The sequence below is a fragment of the Castor canadensis genome, chromosome X (assembly GCF_047511655.1).
Source record: "Castor canadensis chromosome X, mCasCan1.hap1v2, whole genome shotgun sequence".
In the NCBI taxonomy this organism is placed as follows: domain Eukaryota; kingdom Metazoa; phylum Chordata; class Mammalia; order Rodentia; family Castoridae; genus Castor; species Castor canadensis.
The window spans coordinates 143,932,140-143,942,381 of NC_133405.1; the positions used below are offsets into that span (position 1 = coordinate 143,932,140).

The 10,242-nt window shown below is 34.6% G+C and overlaps 1 pseudogene; it reads right to left on the minus strand.

The window, feature by feature from the left end:
* Nucleotides 1-4,106: 4,106 nt before the first annotated feature.
* LOC141419522 (zinc finger CCCH domain-containing protein 14-like) lies at nt 4,107-8,008 on the minus strand (annotated as a pseudogene).
* Between the last annotated feature and the right edge of the window lie 2,234 nt (nt 8,009-10,242).

Sequence of the window (10,242 nt, forward strand, 5' to 3'; positions counted from 1 at the left end):
TCAAGTTATAACAAAATAATAATGATGAATAACAGCAATAACCTTACATTTGCCAGAGCTGCTGTAAGTGCTAAATGAGGTTTAACACTTTCCTGCTATTAGTTAACCAGTGTAGTATTCTTGAGTTGTATCATGTCTACTCCACTTAATATTTGGATAATTTTTAACTAAGTCATTTGACATTTTGTGTGCAACAAAACCCTTATTTCCAAAATGAGAATAACGATAGTGTTATAAAAAGCCAATATTTTGCTGGGCATGGTGGCTCACACATACAATCATAGCTACTTGGGACATGAAGAACAGGAGGATTGAGGTTGGAAGCTTGCCTGGGCAAAAAAAGTTTGCAAGATCCCATCTCAACAAATGACTGGGCACAGTGGCACCCATCTGTTCTCCCATGATATTTAGGAAAACACAAATAGGATTGTGGTTCATGTTTTCCCAGGTATAAAGTGAGACCTTATTCCAAAAAATAAAAAATGCAGAAAAGGTTGGTAGAGTGGCTCAAGTGGTAGAATGCCTGCAAGTGTGAAGTTCTGAGTTCAGCCCACGTACAAACAAGGAAAAAAAAAGAACCAATATTGTAAGAGCTTATGGAACACTACCTTGAACATTTTGTGCATTCATTAATTATAATGTAAAATATTCAACAAAGTAAAATAATCATGACAGCTGACAGAAACACCTCTCAAAGAGGACAAAGTGTAATAGGGTGTAAATGAGCTCTTTCAGATATCTGTGGGAGAATTAAGAAATGATATGAAGAAAGATGTCATAATGGAAAGCACACAGAATTTCTGAGGGAAGATTTTCTTCAATTGACTCTTGATTTCCTTTTACTTTCTCCATAGCTACCTTTCCCCAAATGTGAAGTATTTGAAATCATGCAATTTTCCACATCTGGGTTTCTTTATGTCTTTTTTTCTTATCACATTTATAGCACAGAATAATACTCTGTTTTCTGAATGCAGAACTGTGTATTTATACATTCACTATAGGTGGAAATATTGGTTGTCCTAAATTTGGGAAATTATGAACAAGTCTGTCATAAGCATTCATAGGCAAATTCTTGTGAATGTACATTTTCCAGTCCTTTGGGTTAATGTCACTGGCTGGGTCATATTGTAAGAGTATGTCTCATTTTTAAAGAAAATGTTAAAGTGTCTTCCAAAGTAGTTGTACCACTTTTCATTACTGGAAAAGAAAAAAATGAACAAAGGTTCCTGTTGCCCCATGTTGTAGTCAACAGATAACTGGGATTTAATAGACAGAGACTTAAGATATATTCTAGTCAGAGTGCAGAAAAATTTGAATTTTGAAAATAGACAACTTTGGCTGCTCTTCACAGAAGCATAAGTCTGTGAAACATCCTACTATAGCATTGTGCCTAGTGAGAGGAAACAATCTTAGTGGATGTTCATTTTTGCATTCTGTTACCCATTACTTCCCTTCTTCTATGAACACATCTACAGAAATATTCTCGTTCAGATCATGTTGATCAGGCAGCACTGACCTGTGCGTCTTTCCCTGAGTTGAATTCAGTGTTTTCAGATTCCTACCTGTCCTAGAAAAGAACATATGTCAAATCACAACTTGGACAGGGTGGGGATGGAGAGGCAAGAAGGCAACAGCATCAGCATCACCTGGGTATTTGTTAGAAATGCAAACTTTCAGGTGCCTCCATCAACCTTGTAAATCAAAAACTCTATGCATGGGGACCAGAAATTTATGCCTTTACAAATCCTAGTATGAACCACCATTAGAAATAACTTAGAATATATCTTTTTTGAGAAAAACTCGAGTGCTTTGATAACTCAACTCTATAAAGAATATTTTAAAAGAGTATGCATATTAAAAGCACAGAAGAATTTTTAAACTAAAATAATTAAGCCCCATCCAGTGATAACTTAAGTGTCCTGAGCCGGGATATCAGCCTTAATGTATTTATTAGCTCTAAAGTGACTCTGATGTGTAACAGCATTGAAAACCAATTCTCGAGGTCTGGTAGAAATGAAGCAATGTGAGTTTCAGCACACACATTCACCGAAGCAATGGTAGGAATCTCTCTATATACCTATCTTTATCACAAACTAGCAAAAATGATATGTCTCATTGTCTCATGTTTTCTCTTCAACAAAGTCAGAGGAGAAGAGGGTGGAACAGGTTCTGTCTGGAAGTATGAGGAGGAGGTGGCACAAACATTGTACACACATGAAAATAAATGTAAAAATGACAAAATAAAAGAAAGAAAGGGAAATAAAATGCATAACATATACCAAAGAAAAGGAAACCAATTCCCTAAGGTGCTAGTTGTCAACTTTTAGCTAATATCAGATTCAGCTGGAAGAACAGGAAGATAAAGATAAAACGAGAACCATAAAATTAATAAAGCATCCCAGAGAGTGATTTTCTTCGTTATAATGTATCACATATAGAATTATCACAATGAAATCCCTTCATTATTAATGTATGATAATTCAGAAGTAAAATTTAAAAATTAAAAAAGAACCAGATATCTCAATTTGTTAATAATATGAACATTTTTGAATTATATGTGCACATATGTATACATTCATCTGTGTTTAACAGATGTCCTATGCTACCCAAATTAGTGATATTAGTGGAATAGCTTATCTTAAAAATGGCATATGAGCCAGGTCCCAGTGTCTCCTGCCTGTAATCCTAGCTACTCAGGAGGCACACATCAGGAGGATGGAGGTTTGAACCTAGCCAGGGCTAAAAGTTCTGTGAGACTCTATCTTGAAAAACCCTTCACAAAAATAGGGCTGGTAAAGTGGCTCAAAGTGAGGGCCCTGAGTTCAAATCCCCGGTACCAAAAAAAGGTATATGAAAGGGTAAATTACATTTATTCCTAGGCATTTTACATGAGGATTTCTTTAAAAGATATAAATTTAATAGTTGTATACAAGAAGTCAAATAAGAAACAAAGGATTCACTGCCCTTTGTTAAAATGACACCTGCTCTTTTCTACCACACTCAGGGACAGTGTGCCCTTGTGATTTACTTGCATTTACTTATATTTCTTAATATGAACTCCTACTTTGCATTAACTGAAAGCAGGAGGCAAAATTAAGGCTTGGTTCTCATTCTCTTGTCCATATCTGCTGTGTGGTAGAGAACAATGCCACTTGCTTGAGTCACAGAGGTTTACTAATTTTAACTATAATATCATAGTGCCTAATGAAAATGGGGAAGGTGTTTTAATAAAATCAATCATTCTTAATCTTTGTATTTCTCCTACCCAATGGCTAAATTTCAAAGATATATTTATATGTTAAGTTGTGTCCAATGCAGAAACATGCACATCATAGAGAGACCTTAGATGTTTGAGTTCAAACGCTCATTAAGATGCCTGTTTAGAACTATAGTTAACCCATGTCTAAATGAGGAGGGTACTGTTAACATCATTGGAAAAGTATGAGGTTACATATTCTATGTCAATTACCTGCCCCATTCCTGGCCACCCTGTAATTCACATAAATAATACTCATTAAAGAAGAAACTAAACAGTATAATACTAAAATGTCTAGTTTCCATAAAGTTAACAGATGCAAAATATTAAACTAAAGTTTCTCATGTAAAAAAATTCACATATGTTGAGACAGTGGATAATTTATACATGGGTACATTATAATTGGATAACTGAAAAACAATTTAAAATATATAAAATTCAGCCATACACTATGCAAGTTTCAATAAATCAAATCAAATCTAATCAATGAAATTGAGCATATTTTAACTGAGCCATTTAGTATTATTATAATAACTAATAATGAGCCTGGCATGGGGGCACAATCCTATTATCTTGCACTTGTGAGAATGAGGCAGGAAGACTGTGAGCTTGAGGCCAGCCTGGACTGAACAATAAGACCTTATCTCTAAAAAACAAAACAAAAAACAATAATGCCATTTTAAAGTAAGTTAAGAAAAAGCTCATCTTTTAGAAAACTTTTGCAATTAATCCTTTTTTAAAAGTTAGTTTAATTTGATATTCAATAGACTTGAGAGAGAGAAAGACAGAGAGAGAGAGAGACAGAGAACTACATAAATCTTAAACCCACGTTAAGGGATATTCCATTTTCTCACAAGCTAGGAAGTGATACAGAGTTGACGGTGATGGTTCTGTTAGGCACTGGTTTTGGAAGCAGTACTGGAATTCTTCTACAAGTGAAGGCACAGTCTTTTTTAGCACACTTAGAATCATATTTAAAATTTGGATGAGCAAATTTTTTGTAGCAAATTTGACATTGGGAAGATTTGGCAAGGTGTGATGGAATGATGGTATGTACACTTGCCTCCATTTTTACAAGGAAGCCAGTACGGCAGTGCTCCCAATGCTTTTCTGTTTTCTGTGCCAGCACTCAGTTCATTCAACATGGTTTAATTAATTGTCAGTGTTTCTGCTATTACTGGGTCCATTCGCAGTCTTGGTAATAATTGTATCAGTTAAGTTTCTTTTTTTTTTCCATACTATCTTCTTTTACTCCCTCTTCTTCAATTGTGGGGGGAGGGGAGAGTTATATGGGGGTCTTGTTTTGCTCCTGAATCACTTCTAGTAATTCTTTGAGGTCTGGAGGGAACTAGAATTTTCTGTATCTGTGGAACTAAAGAAGAGTTACTTTGTTGTATCTCAGGTTCTTGAGATTCAGAGATTGCTTTCAAAATTAGATCCAGGTTAGCTTGTTCAGAAGGTGGAAGAGAAGGTCTCCTTTCAGGATTTGCTGGCGCTGACACTTGTTGGACAGGTTTCCTGTAGCAAAGCCATAATCACCATCTACCTCCTGGTCTCCCTCATGATTGACATTTCTTTAAGTTTGGCACCTGGACTTACAACAGGGAACTTGGTCTTCTAAGATCTTTTCCCCTCATTGCTCATTTTTATCATTTCCATTCAAAAGGAGGAACTATAAGACTCTTCTAAGATATTAGGCACTCTAGGTTGCAAGCACATCCTGTTTCACACACCTGGATCTCCTGTGTTGTCAGCATAAATACTGTTTGCTGTTGTTACGTGTCTACCTGCAGGTAGTTTATATGTTTCAATAGAAGTACCAGAAAAGCCATGTGTGAAGTATCACTGTAGTTTTTTTCTGACACAGGGGATTCTCTTGCACAAGATTGAGGTCTTTATCAATAACATCATCCAGTTCTAGTTTAATATCAATCACACCTCCAGAGTCTGCTCTCTGCTCAGAGTTTTCACTATTGATATTAATCAGGATGCTGTTTCATCATCATAGGTCTTTCTGACATTAGTGGGGTTCTGCTTTTCTGAGCTTGTAGAAATTCTGGAATCTCTTTTTCCCATCTAATGTTGGAAATGGCAAGGACAGTCACTGTGTTTTGTACCTTCTCTCATCTCCCTGACTGAAACAGCTCTTGTAGTTCCTAATTCTTACAATTTCCCCTTACTGGACTGCATCAGGTCTTACATCTTATCTCAGCTATCTCTAGGGCTCCTGAGACTTGTATTTGAGTTTCTTTTAGAGGTCCCCACAGTCCTTCCACCTCTGCCTCCACCAATACTCTGTTCCCCATCACAATTCATCTTGAAAAGTGAAAAATAGAGAGTGGAAATGTGTTTTGAAAACCTAAGGAAAAATACTTCAAGATACAGGCATAGGGAATGACTTCCTGAATAGGACACTGGTAGTTCAGGAAACGATAGCAACAACTGACAAATTAGATTACCTCAAATCAAAAACATTGTGCACAGGAAAAAGAAACAATTACTGGAGTAAAGAGATAGTCTACAGAATGGGAGAAATTCTTTGCCAGCCAACCATATGATAGTAGATTAATATCCAGAATATGCAAAGAAGTAAAAAAATTAAGCAGAGAAAGAAAAAGTAATCCAATCATTAATGGGAAGATGAACTGAACAAAGATCAAGAAGTATGAGTAACAAATAAATTCATGAAAATGTTCAATATTTTTAGCCATTATGGAAATGCAAACCAAAAAGTCAAATCACACCAGTCAGAATGCCACTCTTTAAGAAAACAAGCAATGACAAATGAAGGTATGGATAGAGGGGGAAAAGAAACCTAATACACTGTTGATGGGAGTGTAAATTAGTGGAGATGGAGATTTCTCAGAAAACTGAAAGTAGAACAAACATACAACCTAAATACACCACTCCTGGTGCATTTAGGATTCCAAATCAGCATGCATTAGAGATACTTGAACACCAATGTTTATCATGGCATTATTCACAATAGCCATGCTATGGAATCAACCTAGGTGCTTTTAAACAGATGAATGGATAAAGAAAATGAGGTACATATATACACAATATTTTCAACCATAAAGACTACTAAATCATGTTATTTGTAGGAAAATGGGTGGAACTAAAAACAATGAAAGTAGAAATGGTTCTGTTTAGGAAGATAAAGGGAACTAGTGGGAAGGAGTAAGAGAATAATTGGCGGTGAGTATTATCAAAATACAGGTTTATTATATAATAATATATATGTTTGTACTATTGATATGTACTAATAAATAAATCTTAAATGAAATATGGCTTTAAAACAGCAGGCTGTCTCTTATTCTAGTGATTGCTTCCTGTGCTATACAGAAGCTTTTATTTTAATGTTATCCCATTTATAAATACTTGCTCTTATTTCCTGAGCTACTAGAGTCCTGTTCAGAAACTCTTTGCCTATGCCTAGACCTTGAAGTGATTCTCCTATGCATTCCTCGGGTAATTTGTTTCAGTTTCAAGTCTTACTTTAAAGTTAGACTTTATTTTAAAGACTTTAAAATCTTTGTACATTTTGAATTGATTTTTTTACAGGGTGAGAGATAGGGCCCAAGTTTCAATGTTCTACATAGGGATATCCAATTTTCCCAGTAACACTTGTTAAAGAGGTTGGCAGTTTTCAAGTATATTTTTGGCCCCTTTGTCAAGAATCAGATGGCTGTAACTACTTGGGCTAATTTCTGGATCTGTTCTGTGAATCTGTTTTCTGTGTGGGATGGAACCACAGATCACCACATTAAGTGAAATAAGCCAGTTTCACAAAGGTGAGTATCATTAAATCTGGACAAAACAAAAGAATGATATACAAGTTAAAACGATCTGGAAGGGGAAGGGGAAAAGCAGGAGAAACAAAAAGTAACAGATGTGGTGAATGTGAGTAACGTATATTCATATGTTGAGATATATATATACATTTATATATACATTTATATATATACATTTATATTTATATACATTTATTTATTTTATTTATTATTTATTATTTATTATTATTATTATATATATACATTTATTTTTATATATGTATATATATGAAATATAATAAAATTCTTTGTATAATTAAGATACAAAAAATGAGCAAAATTAGCTAATTTTAGGATAACTATACAAATTGACAGTGATGCTGTATATTATTGTCATGAATACATCACTTTCATAGTGTTTGAATATAAGGAAATGCAGTAATTCATCACATGCTTTTATGTATGCTAATCAGTGTTTGTTATGACTACAGATGTGATGGTAATCAGGAAACATGACACTTATCATTATGTACCTAATAGCTTAATGACAGCTACAGGAACTCCCTACAAAATATACCCATTAATGTATTTTCAAATTTACTAAGAATGCAAAGTGTTAAGAAGGTAAAGTATGAGTAGGTATTTGACTACTGTAATTAACCAAGATAGAATTTGGAGAAATTTTCTAATACAATAGGATATTTCAGGTTAGATCTGATAAAGAAGGATTACAAATACTGTTTAAAAATTTGGGGGAAGCCTAGTTATTTGGGAGTTTGAGCTCAAGAGAATGGAAATTTAAGTCCAGCCCAGAAAAAGTCCATGAGACCCACATCTCAACCAATACCTGGGCACATGGTGGTGACAGCCAGGCCTCGTAAGCTACATGGAGGCTGAGATTTGGAGTACCACAGTTCCAGACTAGTCTGGTCAAAAAAATGCTTGGAGGACCCCATCTCAAAGGAAAAAACCTGGACATGATGGTGCATACCTCTCATACCAAAGATGTTGAGCCAGAGCAAAATTCAAGACCCTATCTCCATAATAATCAGAGATTTAAAAGGCTGGATGTTTGGCTCAAGCAGTAGAGAATCTGCTAACAAACGGGAAGCCCAATTTCAAAACCCAAGTTCCACCAAAAAAGAAAAACAAAATCAGCAGAAAAGATTAGCCCAGAAAAATGTAAGTGTATAAACATTTAATATGCTAGAGTATATAGGTGCATAGTGAAAAACATAATTAGTAAGCTCAGGAGAATATTCTGCATTATTCAGAGCTCCAGAAAAGCAAGTCAGATATTTAGACTAATGAGACAAAAAATAAAACAAGAGTGGATGTCCAAGAAAGAGAGAGAAAGCGAACGCTGACGAGAACGGTTTGCTAACTGTAAGAGTGAGAATGGTCAAGAATTCAGAATGAATATAATGTTCAGGTAAACGCCTGGGTCAAATCTACACTGTTCTCAACACTAATTCTAGGAAGCCTCCCATTGTGATTCCCCACTCTGTGGAAAGGTGTTATAGTGAAGAAAACAGATGAACAAACTGTAACCATGTGCAGGAACTTTAGGTGCAGTTAGTTTCATCTTGTGAGAAAATCTGTGAAGGACAGATAACAGGGAGGATATGAAATGGAAAGAATGGTATCTGGAAATGGAGGATTGTGACATATATCCCAGAGTGAGTTTAATACTTGTTGTCACACTTATTATGTTCAATTTCATCAAGCAACTCATGTTGTCTAGTGTTGCTGCTTGAAAACATAGATGAGAAGTAAAGATTCAGTGAAATCTAGACTTCAAAGTGTTGAGCATTTTCCAGGAAAAGTCAATTATGGAGGTAAAAACCCAACTGAGGAAAAGTCTAGTTGTATCTGAGGAATGATAATAGTTATAACAATAGATTTTTGTTGGAAAAAAGTGAAAAATGGAGAAGTTCGAGGAACATGAGGCTGGAGAGAAAGGCAAAGAAATGTTTATACATAGTCTTCCATATTTACTATGTCTTGACAACTGAAGATTTGTAGTCTTATAAATCAGCAAAGCACCTCAGAAGTCTGAAGGGAAAAAAGTGGTTGCTCCACAAGTTGTAAAAATGAGGATAGGATAAGTTCACCTGGGTAAAAGCACAACAAAGAATTCTTTGGTGGCATGTTTAGCTCTACTGTTGGCAGCACGGGCTCCTGTATCAGGCTGAGTGAGGTTCTACCGTCTGCAGCATGTGCCTTCCTTAGTTGCTGTCACAGTAGAAGAAAGAATGAGGCTTTTTGCCTAGAGTTCACGCTCACCCTGTTTGCCTATAGTCCTTGGATCAGAACTGATATCATGACCCTAGTTAATATCAAAGTAGAAATTTCTGGGACAACAGACAGAACTGTCACTAATCACCAGGGTCTCTAGTATCATCCTGTAACTGTTAATTTGTGAAATACATTAAAAATTTCTAACACACATATAATTCACTTACCATATGTTTTCTTCACAAGCATATATTTTTCAAATTTTTCTGATAAGCTGTATCTAATTATTTCAGGAATCATTGATTCTAGAAACAACACAAATTAATAAGCATCAAATTATGTTAAAATAGGTCATTATCACTCAAAAATTTAATATTTATTTTTAATATATCAGAATTTAGAAATTTTGAAGAAACAACAAAATATATTAGTATAAAATGTTTTCTTTTGAAATATTAGAAATAATACCATATATTTGTAAGATTTCATTTAAAATTATATAAAGTGTACATTGTTTGTTGTCTTGTAGGTATTGTAATATAGTAGTAAACTCCTAAAAAGAATAAATTAGGTCTTCAAAGTGTCAATACGTCCACATGTAGTTTATAGACTGGGTATTGAAAAACATCTTGCATATCTTGTCGGAAATCAAGCAAATTCATAAATTTCAACTAAGGTATATGACAATAGGGGAAAATTAAACACTTGAGCAACAAAACACTCAACAGACTTTCAAATTAAAACAGTTCTTTTAGGGGTCCTATTTTCAACCTGATATTTGTATAATTATATTAAATAAAGGACATGAACATTGACATACATCACGACATATTTTCACAAAGTATTACAAATGTTAATTTAAAATATTGCAAATGCTAATAAAAATGTTAGTAATGGCATTTAAACATATGATCAGATGACACCAGAGTCAAACCTCAGATCACTGATTTATTAGTTTGTTTGCTTATATGTTTA